This window comes from Triturus cristatus, chromosome 5_1 (genome assembly GCF_964204655.1).
Source record: "Triturus cristatus chromosome 5_1, aTriCri1.1, whole genome shotgun sequence".
Classification (NCBI taxonomy): Eukaryota; Metazoa; Chordata; class Amphibia; order Caudata; family Salamandridae; genus Triturus; species Triturus cristatus.
Genome location: NC_140587.1, coordinates 614,039,748 through 614,057,029, shown reverse-complemented (window position 1 = coordinate 614,057,029; position 17,282 = coordinate 614,039,748). Strand labels below are relative to the sequence as shown.

Genomic DNA, 17,282 nt, shown 5'->3' with positions numbered 1-17,282 from the left:
ATGGTTGTAGGCCCATACTTGTAACCTTTTTTAACATGTAATAAACGGTTTCAAAAAAAAAAAAAAAATAAGGCTCCTGGGGAAGATAGGCTTCTGAACGAGTTTAATAAACTTATTGCAGAACTCTTAATGTCACATATGTGCCGGTTGTTAAATAAAAGTGGTGAGTTACCCCCATCTTTTATGGAACAAATCTTTTTTATTGATTTAGTTGGAAGGTATCTCATCACTTGTACACAGCTAATCGCGCACAACCACAGGGGCCGGCGGCTAAAAGACAATGCATAGAGTATGTATATACATACACAGCTTTAATGCCGACATCCCAGAGGCTGGCAGCACTCAAAATTAAGCCTAAGGAATAAGAACAGCTTAAACCGGCAAAGGACAGTGCAGGTACAGAAACGAGAAACCACCAAAATAAGAGCAAAAACCCACCCTCCCAACCACTCCCCAGAAGAAAAGGGAAAACAAAAGGGAGACCCGTACCAAGGACTTCAGGAACTATATAGTGACCCGTGCCACCCACCAGGCCCAACCCCGGACCACCCACCAACCCAAGTGGGGAACAGCTTATTCCTGAGCTGAAGGTATTAGATGTAGAACTTGCAGGAGTTTGGGGCAGGTGACCTCACGGAGGTCTTTCGATAGTAACATTATGAAAGGAGCCTAAAGTTCTGCATATTTCTCGCTCTTTTGATCTTGAACCAGCGAAAGTCGCTCCATGGCCAGGGTTCTCCAGAGTCTATGGAGCCAAGCAGTGTGATCCAGAACTGTGGTAGTACCCCAATGAACCAATATCGCTTGCCGCGCCGCGAGCAGTGCTAATGCCATCTGCCTGCCTCGCAAGGACCGTAACGGTAAAGTGAATGGGTTCGAGATTCCTAGCAGGGTGTATGCCGGGAAGCGAGGAATCTCAGTTTCAAATGCTGTGTCGATATCATTGAGCACCTGCTCCCAAAATCTCCCTAGCCTCGGGCATTGCTAGAGAAGATGTGCAAGGGAGCCCGTCAAGCCGTAACCCCTGTGTGTGGTTCTTTTTCCATTGGTGGATTCGAGCGGGCGTAAGATACCAAAAGGATGCGACCTTGAACGCGGATTCAGTCCCAGCAGTGTTGTATGCTGTGTGGTGGACCCTGTAATGGATGTTGTCCCATTCCTTATCCGTAAGAGCCCACCCCAATTCCACCTCCCACCTAAATTGTTCTTGTGAGTGCTTCCCTGTCTTATGCGGAGCAAGGAGGACATAAAGTTCCGCTATGAAATGTTTGTCATCTTTTTTATTCGCTATCCATTTCTCAAAAGGGGTAAGCTTATGAGAGACATGTGGTAGATAGGCCCCAGAGGTAGCCCAGTGCCGGAGCTGTAGGTAATAGAACTCGTCGGTTCGGGGAAGGCCGAGGTCTTGGCGAACCCGAATAAAAGGAATGATACCATCAAGGTCGAATAAGTGGCCCAAGCGCTTACAGCCTGTTTCCCTCCATCGCTGGGCAACCGCAGTCTTACATCCCGGGGGGAAATCGAGGTTATCAACCAACGGCCTCATCAGGGAGGGGAAGGTTGTAAGGCCTCTCGAGAGCGCCACCGCGTCCCACATCTTCATTGTCGCTGCCGTGACTGGGGAGGAGTAGAGACCCCACGATCCCAAGCGGCGAGGGAGCTACCGCCTGGTCCATGAAGGTCCAGTGCTTCTCGGAAAGTGGGCGGTTCCACTCCAGCACATATCGAAGGTGTGCAGCCTGTAAATATCTGTGGACTAGCGCCAGGTTCACCCCCGTCATTTTTGGGCCACGACAGTTGTGCCACCGAAAGGCGTGCCTTCTTGTTGCCCCAGATGAATTTGTTCATGGCTAGCTGCAGAGCTCGCAGGGCTTTAGGTGGCGGTACTAAAGGCAGGGTCTGGAACAAGTAGAGTATTACCGTCATTTTTACCGCGGCGATGCGCCCGAACCTGGACAACTTGAGTTTGGTCAACCCGGCCAGCGCTTTTAGAGTCTGGGTCACCAGATTCGAATAGTTCAGCTCCAACGTACGTGAGAGCGAGGCGTTCAGGAGAATGCTCAATAGGGCACAGGGTCGCTAGACCAATGCAGAGGGAGGGTCTGCCGGAGGACCTCTACCTGTGCCTGGGGTAAGGACAGGTTGGGCACCTGGGATTTGCCAAGATTGACCTTAAAGCCAGAGAGTAGCCCAAAAGGACTCGAGTTCTCCGACCAATGTGGGGAGGGAGGTGAGAGGCTGCGCGAGGGATAGGATGACATCATCCGCATAGAAGCCTATTTTGTGAGTATCGCCTCCTAACCGGAGACCATGGATGCCGGGGTGATCATGAATTTTCTGCGCAAGGGGTTCCATGTAGAGGGCGAATAAAAGGGGGGAGAGTGGACACCGTTGTCTCGTGCCCCTGGCAATCTCAAAGGGGACGAGGATACTCCATTGACTCTAACAAATGCCCGGGGGGCATGGTAGATACACTGCACCCATTGGATAAAGCGGGGGCCGAACCTGAAGCCCTGCAGAACGTCGAAGAGATATTTCCAGCATACTTTGTCAAACGCTTATTCTGCGTCGACGGAGAAGAGCACCGCACCCACCTGGGAACGGTGAACACTGTACATGAGGTGCATATGGTGTTTGGTATTGTCGCCGCCCTGGCGGGTGGGAATCAATCCCGCCTGATCTGGATCGATTAGGCCCACCATTAGGGGGTTCAGCCGAGACGCTAATATGCCCTTGAAGAGCTTGGCATCTATGTTAAGCAGCGAGATCGAGCGGTAGGAGCTACAAAGCCCTGAGTCCTTATTAGGCTTAAGGAACACAGAAATCGCCACCTCGGACATAGAGTCGGTAACCGCCCCACTGTCAAGAAAAGAGGTGAACAGCCGGGTAAAGAGGGGAGCTAATTCGTGACAGAATATCTTATAAACCAGGGCAGGGTAGCCGTCGGGCCCGGGTATTTGTCGAGCTTCAGCCGAGAGATAGCTGAGATAACCTCCGCTATCCAAATGGGATCCTCCACGGGTTCTGCCTGCACTTTAGGGAGCTGGGTGAGGTTGCTAGATTCTAGGTACTCGCCTGCGTCAGGGGAGCCATTCGCATCCACGCTATAGAGAGATTGGTAGAATTGTCGAAACTCCTCCACGATCCAGGTGGATCTGCTTGCATGTAGACCGTTTTAGGGAGGGTATGGTCCCCACCACTGCCCTGGCATGCAATCTCTGTGCCAACATACTCCCACATCTATCACTACCCAAATAACACTTATGGCGGAGGCGGAGCAAAGCATATTCCGCCCTGTCAAGGTCTATTCGTTTAAGAAGCATCCGCTTCTTTTCTAATGACCGCCAAACCCTCGGGCCCCGGTGCATTTATGTATCGCTTCCAGTTCAGCCACTTCTTTTTCAGGCCCTGACGGGCTTCCCTACGCTTTGGGTGTCAGCGGAGGAGATTGCTATAAATTTCCTGCGGATCACCGCTTTAAGAGTTTCCGAGACGGTAGCTAGAGGGGTCTCGTCATTGTCTTGAAGGTAGTCAAATAGCTTGGCACATACACTCTCTACAGCGCTAGGGGAATGTAAAAGACCTAAGCACAGCCCCTATCTAGCAGGGAAATAGATATATGTGCTTGGTCAGAGAGGGAGCGTGCGGCTATTGGAGGAGTCATTAATCCTGGGGAGGAGTGCGTTAGAGACCAAGAACATGTCTAGACGTGCATAGGATTTGTGAGCCGCAGAGTAATGGGTGTAATCTCACAAGTCCGAATATACGAGTTACTTACCTTCGGTAACGAAGTATCTGGTAGAGACAATTCTAGCCGCAGATTCCTTCACGTAGAATTATCCCCAGGCGTGAGACTGGTTCCAGAAACATTTTGCCACAGCATCCATGCGCGCCGGGGGCGGGGCGACACCACGCGACTCCGCCCAGGTATCGTCCGCGCACCTGATGTCAGCGAGGTCACATAAGACCCGCCCCGGCGCGCCCTGGTCAGTTTTCTTCGGAGAACTTTTCCGCACCACAACGCGGAACCACCAGATAAAAAACTGTGGGAGCATGCAAACAGTGTGCGAAGAGCAGAAAAATGGGAAAGAAACGGTGACCAACAACACCACCAGGGTAGTGCCAACACCGCAGAACCCAAGGGCAGGAAAAGAAGAAAGAAGAAGAACAAGCAGAAACCTGCGCAGTCACCCTGTCCGCACATAGACAACCTCCCAACCCTGTGCTCCAGAGGCAAGAACAGGCGTAAAGTCATGGCACACGGAGGAAGCCCACCCCCCTCATCCTGAGCAAGGAACGGGACCAGTCCCAAGACAGACCGGGACAACAAACCTCCAAGCCACCCCAACCTAGAGGGCAACCACCCACAAGGCACAAGGGCAATACAAGGCCAGGTAACCCTTAATCAGAGGATAGCAATGGAAGGAAGGGAGGGGAGGGAGGACAGGGATAGAAAGCAATCCCCCCCCCAAACCTGGAGTAGCCACAGCAGCAGGACACCGGAGCACCGGAACCCCATCTTCCAAGGACCAAAGGAGGAATGAACCGCCCCCAGACGGAGCCACCCATCAAGAACAAGGAAGGCACTCACAGGAGACACAGCCCCCCCACCGGAAGTTGTGTACGAAGACCAACCCAAGGGTCCTCGCAGAATAGGGGAGGAAGGGCGGGCAGTGAAAGAATCTGCGGCTAGAATCGTCTCTACCAGATACATCATTACCAAAGGTAAGTAACTCGTACATCAGATAGAGACTACTAGCCGCAGATTCCTTCACGTAGAATAGATACCCTAGCAATACCCCCTGGGAAGGAGGGTCTGCAAAAGGACCCCACCAGCCAATGCAGAACAGAGGGTCCCACAGGGGACCAGATCTGTGGACCAGGTAGAACCTCGCCCCTGCCAGGCCAAGGGAACCCCCACAAGCAGGACCCCACCGACCCCAAGGGGATGTAGGAGGGAAAGAAGGCTGAAGAGGCTCGTACACTCACAGCAGAGGAACCAAGGGCAAGGACTGAGAGGCCGAAGCACCCCACTCCCCCACAAGGCAACATAGCTCCCACCCAATGCCAAGACAGGAAAAGCGGAAGAAAAAGAAGAAGCCTAGAGGGCCCAAGGAAACTAGGGAAAGAAGGCGAACCCACTCCAGATGGAGAGCAGCCTGCCCGCCAGAACAGCACCGGCAGTCAAAGCCGGAAGCAAGAAGAACAGCCAGAGGCCCCAGGAAGGCCGACTAGGCGACGCCCGGCAAGGGAGACATAGGATCATCCCAGACCTCAAGACAGGAGCAGGGAGAGGAGGAGATGGCCGAACCACCACCACGACCTCAGAAAGCAAAAGCAACCTACCTAAACTCCATGGAGACCAGGCACCCGAAGGCGACCAGAACCCTCTAGCAGAGCGCAAGCCATATGACCGCTACTACTACCCCACATAGGGTACGTTAAGTCCCAAGACATGGGAACCCTCTTTGGAAGAACTTCCGCAGCAGAGGAAAAAACAAAAGAGCCACGGGGAAAAAAACACCCCCGCTGAAGCCTTGACAAGCAGCCCAAGCAAAGCAGAAGGCCCAATCTCAGGGCCAAGTCTGGCAACAACTCCTGCAGAACCACACACAATCAACACAAGGGCAGTCCAGCAGCCAACAATGCCAAAGTCCCAAGGAAGGACGTAAACGGCAAGAAAACACACTGCACAGTCAGAACAGCCGGCCTAAGAAGGCCCAGAATCAACCCAACTCAGAAGTCACTGAGGAGGTGACGGAGGAGGAGGAGAAGGAAGGAGCCCTGCCAAGAGCCTTTGGATGGCAGTGTCAGCCGGGGCATGGAACAACAGGCTGCCATCAAACGGAAGGTCGATGAGACGCTCCCGAATATTCTCAAGGAATACTCCGTCTCGAAGCCAAGCATGGTGACGGAGAGCGACAGAGGAAGCCATGGCCCGGCCCAGCACCTCCGAGATGTCCAGAGCGGAGCGGAGAATAAACGTCGCAAGCTCCCGGCCATCCATAGCATGATGCCGCAAGTCCACCAGGACAGACTCCAGGTAAACTGCAGATCCCACAAACAGGAGGAGGCCCTAGCCAGCACATACAAGGTGTTAAGCTCGTCGAGGCAAACATGTTGTGTCTCCAAGAGTCCAGCCAGCGGGCCTCTCGGGACGGCGGAGTCAACAGAGGCGGCAGGGAGGGAAAACCAGTCTTCAAAAGGGGGCTGGCGGCTGAGGGGTGAAGGGAAAGACACGCCGGGTCACGCGGTGCCGGAAGGTGCCGGTGCAGAAGGTGCTGAGGCACCGGGTCCCCTGAGGCAGGATGCTTCCAAGCCCCCGTCAGGGATGCCAAGAGCGAACCTTCAAAGGGAAGTTAGATTTCCCTCCCACCAGAGCCCTGGTGGAGGACCTCCAATAGATGGTCCGCCTGAAAGTGAGCCACCGGATCACCCATGCGCAGGATGCCCACAGCCGTGGACACCGCGGGAGCGAAGCCGCACCCCCCTCCGTAGGGCCCCGTGGTGGAGAAATCAGCTCCTCCGTGGGCGACGGCTGCAAACTAAGGCGGCCGTTCCCGAGGCCAAGCGGGGCGGGCAAGACCTGGAAGTCAGAAGGAGCCGAAGAATGAGGGACTTGCCGCTCTTCCGACGAACACCTCTGCCCCAGGAAGGGCGGGGACCCGGCCTTCGACGCCGGTGAAAAAGATACCACACGACGACCAGTCTCCGGGGAGGACGACACCAATATGCATGCCTCCGGAGAAGAAGGAGTGTCCGAAGACGAATCCGCGGTACAACCCCTGCACGGAGCCGTAGAATCCGCTGCCTGAGGCAGGACGTCGGCACTAGCCGGCGTCGCTGGACAAGGGACCTCCAAGTCACCCCGCACCGGGGACCGGAGTGGAGACCGGAGTAGGACTGCAGCTGCTCTAGCTCTGGGGCGGCGCCGGAGTGACGCCGACCCGACCCCCGCCAAGGCAGCCACATGCGCGAGGGATCGAGACGGGCCTGGGGAGTGGCACGAAGCCCTCCGACAGCCGCGGCCCAGAATGAGGCGAAGATTGCTCGGCAACCCATGCGGCGATGCCAGGGACGATTCAACCTCCGACTCACCCTCCGACGAGGCACCCACCTGTGTGGAGGGGTGAGAGGGGCCCGGAGAGGGACGAGGGGTCTCCCCTCGGCCTCGACCTGGAGCGGGACGGGACGAAGAGGGTCCACCGACCTCCGTGGCTCCGCGCGGTCCAGCTGCTGCCGGCGCCGTAGCGACATCACCTCGGCCTTAGACAGGACCACCCTGTCAAAGGACCAAGAGGGGCTCGGGGATGCGACCCAAGCCCCAGCGACCTCCCGCGACACCACAGGGACTCTGGCGGGAGTTTACGGCGAGGCAGAGACATCGTGGCCTGAAGGAGGTGCCCCAGAGGAGCCGCACCACAACAGTACCACATCCTCCAAGCATGGATCCGAACCAGTCGTAGCCGGGGCCGGAGCCGCCGCCTCAGATGGCCCTGCGCAGAGCGAGGGATCCGCCGATGCCCCAGGAGGGGAAGGAGGAGGAGACACCAGCGAGGCCTGCAAAGCCGCCGCATATGTCTCCATTTGGACTCTCGACGCCCCAACAACGGGAAACGGTGGATAGGATGACATGCGGGGACGCATCACCCGCGGAGAGTCCACGCACCCGGGAGGCCGGAACCCAGCCGCCGGGGACAAACTGCGACACTTACCCACCGGGGAGAGACGCTCACGTGACATCAAAGAAAGGCGAGGACGACGACCACGGCCGAGTCTGAAGCCGTCTGTCGAAGCAGACCGAGGGGAGGACGTCGACCTGGAGAGACGCGCCGAGAGAAGTTTCATCCGACGCTCCCGCCGCGACTTCGGCTTCAACCGTAGGCACTGTGTACAGTCTGTGGTGCCGTGATCCTCCCCCAAACACCACATACAAATGAGGTGAGGGTCTGTCGCCGACATAATATGCCCACAAGACGTGCAAGACTTAAAGCCCGAAGGCATTCGCACACTGTTCCACTAAAAAATTGAAGAAAAAAGGGCCTAACGGATCCACGTTGCACGCGGAAAAAAGAAAAAACTGACGTGGGCACGCCGGGGCGGGTCTTATGTGACCTCGCTGATGTCACGTGCGCGGACGACGCCTGGGCGGAGTCGCATGGTGTCACCCCGTCCCCCAGCACGCAGGGATGCTTTGGCAAAAAGTTTCCGGATCCAGTCTCACGCCTGGGGATAATTCTACGTGAAGGAATCTGCGGCTAGAATCGTCTCTACCAGATACATCGTTACCGAAGGTAAGTAACTCGTACATTCGGACTTGCGAGATTACACCCATTACTCTGCGGCTCACAAATCCTATGCACGTCTAGACATGCTCTTGGTCTCTAACGCACTCCTCCCCAGGAATAATGACTCCTCCAATAGCCGCACGCTCCCTCTCTGACCATGCACATATTAGCTCTCCAAATCAAACGGGCTTCATTACCACACATCTAAAAGCTGAAAACATACAATATCTTTAGAAAGCAATGGATTATGCCAAGGTCGATGAGACCCCCATGGTGATGTGATTCTTAAACATGGAGAACGCATTTGACCTGTTGGACTGCTGATTTTTAAAGCAAGCGATGGAATGGGTACGCTTCCCAATTTAGTTCACACGGCTACCTAGTTTTTACAGGGCTCTTACACAGGTCTAGTAATAGAAAGAAAATGCATAAGCGAGATTGAGAATGAAAGAGGGACATGACAGGGGCCCACTTTCAATATCTTTTTATTAAGCGTTTATCACAGTGTAGACAAAGAATAAACCATACGGGCAAGTCTTAATACTCCTACAACAATTAAGATTTTATTATATAGAGACGATGTAGGTATGTTTCTTACCCCTGAATTGGAACATTTGTATAATGTCTTCAGAGCAACAGAAACATTTTAGGATATGATAGTTACAAAATAAACAAACCTAATACAGAAGGTATCTAAATTCAAAATCAAAATCTGAACTAACAAAGGAAATTTAAAATATTAAAATATGGTGATAAAATATGCAGTTCAATATCTTGCGTCAATGGTCAAAGGAGAAGCTTATGAAAGACGTAAACTAAACTATGAACCTTTATTAACAAAAACAGAAAAAGAGTTTGAGACATAGTGGTACATGGCATTCTCATTTGTAGGTTAGATAATAATCAAAATTAAGATGGTCGCCTTTCCACGCTGCTTATTGTTGTTTTAACACTTTTCATGTTGTTTATAAGAATTATTTTGTCGCTAAACTAGCTTAAATATATCGTTGGTGAAGGCAGGCAAAACCCCTCGTACTGCTTGAACTAAATCATGTGCTTCATTGATGGGCAGTGGCTGGACACTAACAAAATTTGAGTTATATTACTATGCTAGTATACGTCAAAAGGTATGGAAAATCATAAATCATAATCAGTCATGACAAATACTTTACAAATATTATCATCTACATGGTTGACACGAGGGAGACCTATTGATTTGCCATTAATTCAATAGTGCAAAGTTTTACAAAACTATTACGTTTGAACCACTGAGTGCACTTTATAAAGTCTATCCACAATGGCTGAATAAAGATGAGAATCCAGAAAAGAAGAGGGTCTATACCTATGCTACTGCAGGAACTCACTTGCACCTCAAAAGATATCTCGGTGATTGATTAAATACTTAACGGAAATGCTATAATTTCTTTTGCAAAGATACAACAAAGATATAGTGTAGAACTTAAGGAGTAGTTCCTTAAATATAAACAGATCCATAACTACTTTGTTGGATATAATAAAGACGTGTCAAAGCCCTATTTCGCCTTCAAAGGCTACATTGGCTAAGTATATCACTTGCTATAAGAAACCACAGCACCAGATCACACTAAAATCTGTGCACAGAGCTCTCTGGACACAGTGATGCACATTTTGCTCAAAGAACATAAGGTGATGAACACCACTATAAACCACCTTCTGGTAAATCAGCATTTTAGCTATACTGATTACACTACACTCCACAAACAATACATAACATTGTCACAGAATACAGCGCTCAATGCACCAAATGTGAAAATGAAGTGGGGACCTGGATACAATTAGTATGGGAGTTCCCAAATACGTATATCTTTTTGAGCCTCTATTCTTAAGAACCTGGAAATGGTCTTAGCATTCAATCTGAATAATGGCCCAAAGTTGGGCCTACTTGGGAGGATGTGAAATCACAGCAATGATCATGTCATGTCATTGAGAGTTTAATCGTTTTCAGGTCACTGGTAGTAAAGATCCATCATGGCTCAGAAATGGAGGTCAGAGGACCCCTTGAGAGTAGGAGAACGGATAAGCAATTTCAAAAGGATAAATGGATATCTGGAGGAGACAGTTCTATTAAGCACCAGGCAACTTTTGAAATATCAAAAGACTGGGGTCTGTTCTAGGACTGGATCAAGACATTGCAATGAAAAAAGATGAATTAACAGCATGCATTAAAAATGCATTAAAGGTATGTATAGAATTGATTTAAATCAACTGAATAATTTATTAAGTAATTAAGTATATATTTGTAAGGAAAAAGGCTTTTTGCGGGTTTTCCCCCCACTTTTTGCCCCCTTTTGACTTCAACTTTGAGAGTGCACAGAGGCGGCTGTCCAGACCTCAGTGCCAGTGTACTGACCCCTTGCAAAAGGTATGTTTAATTGGTTACACCCAATTGGCAAGGACTAACTCATAAGTCCCCAATATATGCTACCAGGATACAAAGGGCACGCAAGGCAGACTGTTTACTCAGGCTGCAGCACTGTTTGTGCTACCCTGCATGTGAAAGAGACAAAATGGACCACAGCCTACCACTGCAGACTGAAAAGGCAGTGTGTGACACTGCTAGTTCGATTTTGCCATTTCACCTAAAGGATATAGGCAAGTCACCGGAAGGAAGGCCTATGGAGCCCTATGGCAGGGAGCTATATATTATTAAGTAGGACATATTATTTTCTATATGGCTCAGCAGTGACACTTCTAAATTGTAATTTTCCTGTGGAAGGGTTAGGTGCCCCATTGGCTAACACAGGGTTACCGGCTGGCACCCCAGCCCGGCTAACTTCTGAATGGGACCACCTAACTAATCAAGTAAGGAAGTGGATTCCAAACTTTTTTGACCTGCGGCTCCCTTGACCAATTGGCCGTGGCTTCCTATTATATTACTTTTTTGGGACGGGGTGTGTGCGTGTGCATGTGTGTAAGCCCGGCCTCAGTAATGTTTTCATTTTAATCCCTGAAAGTAATTGCGCTGAAGGTATGGAGAATAGTGCGTGCAATGCAGGGATACGTCTCCTCTCTCCCTTTTCACAATATTTGTGTGCCCTCGGACCATGCAGTGACTGCATCTGTTTGCTGGTCATGCACGCTCAGACTAGAGCTGGACACATCCAGTCGAAACCAGCTAGGGGCACCAGGGTGCTGTGGAGCACAGTTTGGGAACTACTAGTATAGTTCCTTTCATATGCTAGCTAGTGATCCACATAGAATACAATGAGGAATTACAATGGCTTGTTGACTTTGTGGTTTTCCTTTCACATTATGACAGCTCAGTGGCCTACCACTGAGGTTCATTCGGACACAAAGTCCGCTCAGACTGCTTCCATGACTCCACTTCAATTCCAGTAAAGGAAGCTCTTATGTCAAGAAAGACAAAGCCTATTTTTGTAGCCAAGGATTGATGTAATAAAACCAACAAAAGGCCAAGGCATTCAGAGTACTTCTGGTGCTATACCTCCAATTAAGAAAGATAGCGCGGTCGAATACTGTTTATGCAAACCACTGTAATTCAGCAACAAAACAGCAGCAATAGCCACAGTATGGAGATGGAAAACAAACCTTCTGCAATGCCGCTAATTGAACCACAGGGTCCCGTTGCTGCAGCTCAGTCGTTTGTATGCTTCACTTCTGCAAGTCTTTACACTGTACTGACACATACATCAAATACAGTACTAAAAGCTGGCACATTTGCAATGGAAGTAGGATGCACTGAAGGCACTATAACCCCCATGAAAGTACACACAATTCCTCTATTTGAAGGCAGAATACAGAGCCACGACGCATAGTGTGGACAAAGCCCTGAATATGGCTCCAACATCAGAAAAAGCCATCAGCAAATACGAACAAGCATACTAGTGAAAATCGCGATTTATAAAAAGTACTGGACATCTTGTTTTGAGGCAGAACTCCAGCTGCTTCCGGGTTTATCTTGATGTAATAAGATATATTTTAGCCAAAACCTCCCAACTCCTCTGTAATGAAAAAGGGCAGCATTCGGTTTGTTCCTCGGTGTTATCAATGATGGGCAAATACACAGCAGTGCTGCAAGGAAATGAAGGCGCTTGTTCTGTTGTCCTGAAGGAGCAACCGGGGTGGAATTACACAAGATCGTATTCAGTGGTAACAAAGTCAAACAGTGAAGCTTTCACTGTTGGGTCGGTGTAGCCCTCACAGGCCCAATCTTTTGTCTTTCATAAATACCGGGAACAGAAACATAAGTAAATGAGAATATCCATCACCGTGGGCACTGGACTCTATGGACAAAGATTCTTTTTTGAGAATACAGTGAATCTTAATGTCCTTGTGCCATCGCCATGGAAGCCTTCTCTGAGACGGGATGCCAATTCCTGGGGTGCGTGGTCTGCGAAGGTGGTGCTCATAAAACAATACCCAAATACTAAAACCCTTCCTGCTGTCCTTGTGCGGAGATTGTTCAGCAGATGCTTAAGCAAAGTGAAAACACTTTCAATGAGGGCAACGTCTATTCTGGTCACAATGTGTTTCTTCACTTACAATGAATTATTACATTACGAGGCAGCAAGTGCGCCACCCAGTGGTCGCCAGGCACCGCGCACCCGGCCTGCACTCCAGAAGAAGGTATAACTCATAATGGACTATGCTCAGAAACTGCGAACACGGCGCCCTTGGTTAGTTTTGGCAGCGCACCGGGGTGCCGTGGCACACACTTTAGGAACCACAGCAGTAGCACATTGGCTAGTGACTGCATGGTCCCCTCAGGGCACTTTCCTGGGATAAGTACGGCACCTCTGCAACCTGCCCCTCAGTTCACTTTGGAGAAGAAGAAAGGACCTAAGAAGGACTGCCCTGCTGCCTTTAGTTTGCACAAAGAGAGGCTGCACCGTTTGTTTGTTTTTGTTTTTTTTAGTTTTATATAGCGCAAACTCGACCTGAAGGTATCAGGGCGCTTTACATAGCACCAGTTTTGTTACACAAGCACAGATTCATCTTTGTTAGGTGCGGGGAGATTAAGTGATTTGCCCAAAATCACAGGATGTTGAGCGTCCCTGCCGAGACTGGAACCCAGTTCCTCAGCTTCAAGGTCGACTGCTCTAGCTGTAAGGCAACATCCTCTCCCCTGTTGAGAGGACTGCACCTGCTGCACTTTTGGGACTATACCTGACAGAGAAAACAAGCATTTGCACTAGGTCTCGCACTTACGTGAGTTTGAGCTATTGCATTGTAAATGACAATGCCTTTTATTTATGTTTTGGTTTTAAAAGCAAATAAATTCTGGCACATGCATCAAGCTAGAATGTTGCGAATATTAAGGATTTGCAATTAAGGACTCTCAAAATCCTATGCATGTAGGAATCACTATATCACTATAAAAGTAGCGATTCCTACACATTCTTCATTTGCGAGTCGCAAATTGCGAGTCGCAAATAAGGAATGGCTTCCCATTCATTCCTATGGACCTACAGGCCCATAGGAATGAATGGGAAATCGCTAGCGCAATTTGCAAGTACCAATAGATACTCGCAAATTGCGCATGCAATTTCAGGGTGCAAGGGTGTCAAAAGGACACCCTGTTGCACCCCTGGGATTGACCTGTGCACATATGTTGCGCACACAAATGCAACATGAAACTTTGAAAAATGCACAAAAGTGCATTTTTCAAAGGTTTTGCAAATTACCATGAAGTTCAACTTCATGGAAATTTGCGCCCCCTATTAGCGAAATCGCTAATTTTGTTACTTTAATGCATTACATTTAAGGAATCTCAATTTGCGATTCCTTAAATGCAATCGCAATTTAGAGATTACTTAAATTGCGATTTTTGCATTTGGGATGATGCATCCTAAATGCAAAAATACTGGCCGCAAAGGGGTAGATGCTGAGAATCTGCCCGTTTGCGACCGGTTTTTCTTTTGATGCATGTGCCTGATTGTCATTTACAATGCCAATAGCTTAAACTTGCGTAAATACGAGACCTATTGCATTGCAAATGCTTGCTAATTGCTCTTTCACGTTGTCTGTAATTGTGGACTGAAAATTACGAGGACAGATGGATCCACCATCACAAGAGTAGATTGGAAACGAATGCTGAAATGCAGCTGAAATAAGAAATGTGGGTTGCATCCTTGCTGGCAGAAAACTTTGAGCGCTCTTAAAGGGAACGTACCGCGGCAACCAGAACCAGGGCTTCTCAGAGTGCTGCTCTTTGGATAGGGAGTGCAGCACTTCAGTTGCTTCACTTTTTAGCTGAGATGCTTTGCAGCACCAGGGTCCTGAGCAGGGCTGTTATATGTTTACTGGATGGTAGTATTATGAGGAATTAGCATTCTTTCAATTAAAAAGTTCTCAGCGTCTTCACATCAAAGATGGCTTTGGCAGTCACTGTTACTTCAGTAAAATAGTGATGCAAGAAGTGTGGACAGCATCACTTAAGGTGCAACGGCCGTGGTGGGGAACACAAAATGTGTACATTTACTGCAGCGAGGCAGACTGGACATGCACTGTAGAGGTACAGGAGTCCTGCAGTACTCCAGTGCATTTAAATGGGCTCCCCCCTCACTTGTTAGAAGGACTGCTGCACTTTGAAAGTGACAGCGCTGCAGCTCTGATCATAGCCGGACTTCTACACTGTTTGGTGGGGAAACTAGCACATACTGGTTACTTGGGCGCACCGGCCCTGTCCGGGCTCAGATCATGCACACACGATGAAGCAGTATGTTCCAGACGCCCAAAGCCACAGCAGTAGAATCAGCTGCAACATCAAGTAGACACAGAAGACTGATCTTCTTCCAAGCCGCGTATGGCAGATAGCGGGAGCCATCTTAGAGGAGTACCGCACCTTAATTTACCGCAAGTAAGTGACAGTGCGTGTTGCAGTTTTCACAGCAGTTTTAACTGTTGCCGGTTATTACCCACTGTCAGTTCCATTTAATTCAGTCAGGGTGAGAGCAGAGACCAGTGCTTCAGGTGGTGCCAAACAGGAAGCATCGATTCCGGGTAGAGAGCGGTGGAGCAAGGCGTTGGGTGAGGGCAGGAACCGGGCAGATGTGCCAGCGGCGGCAGTGTGCAAACCTCCTCTGGGAATGGGAGCAGCAAAGAAAACAAGTAGTCCCTAAATGAAAAGCCCAGTAGCGTAACTAAACTGTAGTTGGTCGGTGCTGCTTCCTACAAAAATGGTAGTGACATATCGGATCGTCAGCCAACAATAAGTCAGATAAGAAGAGCAATGCCAGAGTTAACAAATGGCGAGTGGCAGGAGAAATTACCCTCCATATTCTGTTTACTACAGGTCTTGCGACAGCGCATGCGCTGTCTAGGCTCAACCTAAAAAGATGGTTTCCCTCCTTCACCAACTGCAGTGACTCCAAGGATCAGTCCGCTGATCCCCTGGAAGCAGCTGCAGGGACACAAGAGCTGAAAGTGCCCAAATCGACAAAGAGGTAGCCATTGCAGTTGTTGTGCCAATGCCAGTCGTTGGACACACAGATAGCCAAAACCTGCACCCGTGTCAGCCAGATCGCAGAGTGCTATCTGTGACTGGATTCATCACACCAAAGGGACACTACCCCCCACCAAGGATATTCTCTGTGACCGCTTCGTCGTGAGACAGAGGGCCTAACCGCAGCTGACCTTCTACTGTTGCGAAGCGGATGCAGTGAAACCCCAAGTGCCGAGGTCAAAGTCAACTTAACCCACCGTGAACCGAGGGATGAACCGTACCTCACCCCTGTCGATGGCTCAGCATCAGGACCACTCCACTGAAGTCTAAGGCAGACATCCTGTAAAGTTGAGAACTTTCTTCAAAAACACTCTGGTGGCCAGGTAACTGTCCAAAGTATCCATAATAAACTCATAGCCCACTGCCCTGTTGGAATTGCTTGCAGAACTTGGGTAGGAGTTGCCGAACTGTTTTAAACTTTTCATAAGTTGCAAAGTTTTTGTTGACCAATGCTTGTTTGCGGTTGCATTTAAAAGTATTTACTGTTTTAAAAATCTGTATCTCCGAAACCCTCAGCTTGTTTTGATAATCAAGGACTCTAAAAATTCATAAAAATACACTCCATCTCTTTCTTGTTGTGTGACTTTATTCTGTTGTTTGGTGTGGTCAAATGCTTCACACTAAGGGCCTGATTTAGATCTTGGCAGACGGGTTACTCCCGTCACAACGGTGAGTGATATCCCGTCCTCCAAAATATAAATCCTACAGGATGTAATGGGATTTATATTTCGGGGGTCAGGATGTCCGTCACTGGTGTGAGGGAGTAACTCGCCCACCAAGATCTAAATCAGGCCCTTGGTACCTTTCCCAAACCTTACTGCTCACAGCCACAGCTACCCAGGGTTGAGCTAAGGTTGAGTAAACGATACTGACTGGACGCAAGACGGTATGTGTGAGTGTACTCCAGGATAAGGATCCACAGCCATATCATATAGTACACCCAGATCCTCACAATATTGGATTTGGTAAATGATTACTTAAATTGAGATGAACCTCCTCTGTCACTAACCAAAACAAACGAATGGTAGAACCCTGATATTAATGGATAATCATTTGTCGGGAATGATGCAGCACGGAAGTCCTACCTGTCCCCTTTTACTACAAAGTGTGCTCCATTTTGTGAGCTGGAAGAATTGGGACTGATAGAACTAGCACACAGCCCCCTCTCTTTTTCCTTAATTCTCAGTGTACTGCGATAGACGTTCTTTATGTTTTTTTGGCATTCTCTTGTATCATTGCACAAATAAAAACACCAAACTAAACCAATAAAAATACATCAGATAGTAGCTTTAGCCATCCCTAGTTATTGCGTTTTCGTGCTACAATATGAGTTCTAGTAAAATCTTCGTGGTTCACGATTATTCGATCCTTATCAAGGGTCTCATCCGCATATCTCCTTAACAATAACATTTCTTCCAGCAAGGATTTTGTCAAAATATACAAAATAAGCCACGTGGTCCTCGTAACACTATGAAAGATGAATCACAGCA

At 49.2% G+C, this 17,282-nt stretch overlaps 1 protein-coding gene across 8 annotated transcripts in view; it reads right to left on the bottom strand.

Moving 5' to 3' along the window:
• ASPH (aspartate beta-hydroxylase) overlaps positions 1–17,282 on the bottom strand; it is a 675,802-nt gene that overhangs the window by 166,460 nt on the left and 492,060 nt on the right. The window lies entirely within an intron of this gene.